The sequence below is a fragment of the Bos indicus genome, chromosome 9 (assembly GCF_029378745.1).
Source record: "Bos indicus isolate NIAB-ARS_2022 breed Sahiwal x Tharparkar chromosome 9, NIAB-ARS_B.indTharparkar_mat_pri_1.0, whole genome shotgun sequence".
NCBI classification, from domain to species: domain Eukaryota; kingdom Metazoa; phylum Chordata; class Mammalia; order Artiodactyla; family Bovidae; genus Bos; species Bos indicus.
This window is the reverse complement of record NC_091768.1, coordinates 62,900,308-62,905,524: the sequence shown is the minus strand read 5'-3', so window position 1 is coordinate 62,905,524 and position 5,217 is coordinate 62,900,308. Positions and strand designations below refer to the sequence as shown.

Here is a 5,217-nt window from a genome sequence, read left to right as displayed (position 1 = left end):
GTAAGAGTACTGGAGTAGGGTGCCGTTGCCTGTCTTTTTATTCACACAGTAAGCCTTAAATTATTATTTTGTATTCTAGGAACATGATGCCATGGAGGAAAGAAGGGTTTCCTACTATTTTTTTTGAATATTAGGCAAGCTTACTCTGCAGTTTAGAAATAATAGTTGTGGGTGGTTTCTTTTTTTTTTTTTTTTGAGGAGGTGGGGAGGTTCCTTAAAACTTAATTTCATTCCTTCTCCTTTCCCCTGCGCTTTTCCCCAAGTAGTCACTGTTTTCATATTTCTGAGTCCCACTTTGCATCCTCACTCACACCCCCTATTGCAGGTGTTGAAGAATTCAGCTACCTGTTAAGGAGGATCTAGACTAATTTATGATGTCTTAATTAGATAAAATATTGAATAGATAATAAAAAATTATGGATAATTTGGGGAAGGGTAAGTTAGAAGAGTCTTCAAAGAGAAAAACCACATTATTGCTGTTACCTGAGTGCAACCTTGTATTATTTTTTTTTAAGTTGTTCTGTACTCCTAAAGTCATATAGTTTCTCTGAAAACTTGAACTCAAAACATGTCCCTAACTGCTCTTGTTACATGACAGCAAGTGTTGATGGAATAGATGAATAGGAAGATGGAGCCTTAGGCATAGTATGGATTTGTATGTTCAGGATTCCAGTTATGTCGTCATCACTCTCATCTTCCAGTTATGTGGGCAAATAAATTAACTTTTTTTCCCCTTTTTTACTTAAGTGATTTTGTGTTGAATTTCTAATCCTAATAAGAATATAATCCAAATTTTAAGGGGAAATTAAGTACAAAAATGTAACAAGTTGTCGGCCCTTTCTAACATAAAACATACAGATAATCATGGGTTCAGATAAATTATATGTGTCAGTGAACTTTAAAGAATAAATCATCTTGTCCAATAACTCACTTGACTACACCTCTGGATTCCAAGGCCTTGGCACCTAATACTGAAAAATATACATGTCCTCAGCCGAATCTTTAGTTGATGGCCTGTTGAATGAACCTGTTTTGTGGACAAATGTTTGATATTTACTGATGACCTAATGTAGTTTGGTGCTTCTGTGTTAAAATTGCTTTTACTGCTTAACTGTTTGCGCTGGCAGTGAGAACACTGAATGCCCGTAAATACCAGGAATGTGAAATAAATAAATCACTTTGATAGGGAAAGAGCAGCGAAGAACCAGAAAGCTCCTCCATGTTTCCTGAGGTGCTCTCTTCTTACTTATTACTGCCATGGGGAGTTCTGGATCCATTATTGCTAGATCTTCCAGTTTTTCCAAGAACTAGAAATCGTATGTGTATTGTCCTAATTTTGAAATATTGGCACTTAACTCAAAATGTCTGGGAGGATCCCCAAAACACATTGTGTCAGCCAAACAAAACATGTCTGGGAAATTTAAATTTATTCCTGGATATTTTGAGCAGTCTACAGTTTGCCAGAAACAGTACATGGAAAAACTCCTCCCCCAGAGTGAGATTTGGTTATGATTCTATCACTGTTAATGTGTTTCCCTTCTTCATTTGCATCTCTGAAAATAGTACTCTCCTGAAGGCATCTGGAAAGAGGTGTGTACAAATGGCTAATATGGTGGGAGGACAGAAACAAGTCAGTCAGCTTTGGCACCTTCTTTAGAATAGAGAGCTCCCTGAGGTAATGAGTCCTGTTGGCAGATACCTAAGAAGTCTCTTACCATCCTCCAAGTCTTGTATTTCTGCTGTAGGACTCTATGCATTGTTTAATTTATCCTGAGGCCTGACAGATTTTTAACCAGTATTCTAAGTTTCAGGAACTGTTTAAACGTTATATATATATCCAAGGGTGACTGTATATCAATGGACAGACAGAGGAGAGCACATCAGATATTAGCTTACAACCCTGTTAATTTGGTTTGGGTGATTATTTTAAAGAGTTAAAAATATACTTCTGTTAAAATTAGGTTTTAGAATGTTAGTATTCTTATTTAATTTTTTTGCATTATCTAAGAAGAATTCTTAAGTTTAGAATTAATTAGCTATATTAGCTTTTGTAACAAATAGCCAAATACTAAGTTTAAAAATTAATGAAAGATTTTAACAAGTAAATAACCTTTTAAAAATAAATTTCTTTTTTATTTGTTTGGCTGCATTGTGCTCATGCTCAGTAGTTGCAGTGTGGGTTTAGTTGCTCCAAGGCGTGTGGGATCTTAGTTCCCCAACCAGGGATTGAACCTGCATCCCTGTACTGCAACGCAGGTTCTTAACCACGGGACCACCAGGGAAGTCCCTAAAAATAAATTTCTTGTTAGGATAGTTTTAGATTTACAAAAACATTGTAAAGACAGACAGGACAGTGAATTCCCATTTACCCCATGACCAGTTTCCCACATTAGTCACATCTTGCATTTGTGTAGCAAATTTGTCATAGTTAATGAACCTATATTGATACATAGTCACTAACTGAAGTCATACTTTATTTGCATTTTCTTAGTTTTTTATCTTAATGTTTTTTCTTGTTTCAGAATCCCATGTAGAACACTTCACACTTAGTTGTCATATCTCCTTAAGTTTCTTTGTGCTGTAATGAACTTCTCAGACTTTTTGTATTTGATGACCTTAAGTTTTGAGCAGTTCAGTTCAGTTGTTGAGTCACTCAGTCGTGTCAGACTCTTTGTGACCCCATGGACTGCAGCACACCAGACCTCCCTGTCCATCACCAACTCCCAGTGTTTACCCAGACTTATGTCCATTGAGTTGCTGATGCCATCCAACCATCACATCCTCCATCGTCCCCTTCTTCCGCCTTCAATCTTTCCCAGCATCAGGCTCTTTTCCAGTGATTCAGTTCTTCACATCAGGTGGCCAAAGTATTGGAGTTTCAGCTTCAACATCAGTCATTCCAGTGAACACTCAGGACTGATCTCCTTTGGGATGGACTGGTTGGATCTGCTTGCAGTCCAAGAGACTCTCAAGAGTCTTCTCCAGCACCACAGTTCAGAAGCATCAATTCTTCGGCGCTCAGCTTTCTTTATAGTCCAACTCACATCCATACATGACTACTGGAAAAACCATAGCTTTGACTAGACGGACCTTTGTTGGCAAAGTAATGTCTCTCCTTTTTAATATGCTGTCTACGTTGGTCATAATTTTCCTTCCAAGGAGTAAGCGTCTTTTAATTTCATGGATGCACTCACCATCTGCAGTGATTTTGGAGCACAAAAAAATAAAGTCAGCCACTGTTTCCCCATCTATTTGCCATGAAGTGATGGGACCAGATGTCATGATCTTCGTTTTCTGAATGTTTTAAGCCAACTTTTTCACTCTCCTCTTTGACTTTCATCAGGAGGCTCTTTAGTTCCTCTTCACTTTCTGCCATAAGGGTGGTGTCATTTGCATATCTGAGGATCTTGATATTTCTCCCAGCAATCTTGATTCCAGCTTGTTCTTCATCCAGCCTGGCATTTCTCATGATGTACTCTGCATATAAGTTAAATAAGCAGGATGACAATATACAGCCTTGACCTACTCCTTTCCCAGTTTGGAACCTGCCTGCTGTTGCATGTCCAGTTCTAACTGTTGATTCCTGACCTGCATATAGGTTTCTCAAGAGGCAAGGTTAGGTGGTCTGGTATTCCCATCTCTTTCATAAAATTTCCACAGTTTGTTGTGATCCACACAGTCAGAGGCTTTGGCATAGTCAATAAAGCAGAAATAGATGTTTTTCTGGAACTCTCTTACTTTTTCAGTGATCCAACAGATGTTGGCAATTTGACCTCTGGTTCCTCTGCCTTTTCTAAAACCAGCTGGAACATCTGGAAGTTCATGGTTCATGTACTGTTGAAGCCTGGCTTGGAGAATTTTGAGCATTACTTTACTAGCGTGTGAGATGAGTGCAGTTGTGTGGTAGTTTGAGCATTCTTTGGCATTGCCTTTCTTTGGAGCTGGAATGAAAACGGACCTTTTCCAGTCCTGTGGCCACTGCTGAGTTTTCCAAATTTGTTGGCATATTGAGTGCAGCACTTTCACAGCATCATCTTTTAGGATGTGAAATAGCTCAACTGGAATTCCATCACCTCCACTAGCTTTGTAGTGATGCTTCCTAAGGCCCACTTGACTTTGCATTCCAGGATGTCTGGCTCTAGGTGAGTGTGAGTGATCACACCATCGTGATTATCTGGGTCGTGAAGATCTTTTTTGTACAGTTCTTCTGTGTATTCTTGCCACCTCTTCTTAATACCTCCTTCTGTTTTGAGAAGTACTGGTGAGATATTGTGAAAATCCCTCAATTGGAATTTGTCTAATGATTTTTTTCTTGATTAGACTGAAGTTATAGTTTTTTGGCAGGAAGACCAAGCATGTAAAGTGCTGTTGTCATATCAGTCATGTTACAGGTACATATTAACGATATGATCTAACACTGTTGATGTTGACCTTGATTACCTGGCTCAGTAGTGTTTGTAGGTTTCTCCAATGTAATGTCACTCTTTTTTTTTCACCCTTCCCATGATGTACTCTTTGGAAGGAAATCACTACACTTAAGATGTGGGAAGGTAGGTCCTACCTCCTTGATTATGGTGTCTGGATAGATTATTTGTAATTCTTTTTTTTTTTTTTTAAGAAATTAATACCTTTTATAGTCATTTAAAAATATTTATTTTTGGTTACTCTGGATCTTTGTTGCTGTGTGCAGGCTTTCTCGAGTTGCAGCAAGCAGGGCCTGCTCTTGGTTTTGATGCTTGGGCTTCTCACTGCAGTGGCTTCTCTTATTGCAGAGCATGGGCTCTAAGTTCATGGGCTTCGGTAGTTGTGGCTTGAGGATTCTAGAGGGAGGGCTTAGTAGTTGTGGCACATGGGGTTAGTTGCTCCGCAGCATGTGGGATCTTCCTTGACCAGGGATTGAATCTGTGTTCTCTGCATTGGCAGGCAGATTCTTACCCACTGTACCACCAGGGAAGTTCTTGTAATTTTTTTGTAATGGGAAGTTTGTCTCTTTTGCCACATTTATTTACATCAATATGCATTCATGGCTATGTTTTATACTTTGGGTTATAATTTAATACTATTGTACTTTGTTGCTCAAATTGTTCCAGTTTGGGGCATTGGCAGCTCTTTCATTTGACTCATGTGTCCTTTTGGATTACTTCCTCTCCCTACCAATTCTGTATGTGTGTGTGTGTGTGTGTTAGCACAATAAGTCTATCTAGGAAAAAAAATTGT

General features: G+C 38.6%; 1 protein-coding gene across 4 annotated transcripts in view; it reads left to right on the top strand.

Annotated features, from left to right (window-relative positions):
* ZNF292 (zinc finger protein 292) overlaps positions 1 to 5,217 on the top strand; it is a 95,514-nt gene that overhangs the window by 23,548 nt on the left and 66,749 nt on the right. The window lies entirely within an intron of this gene.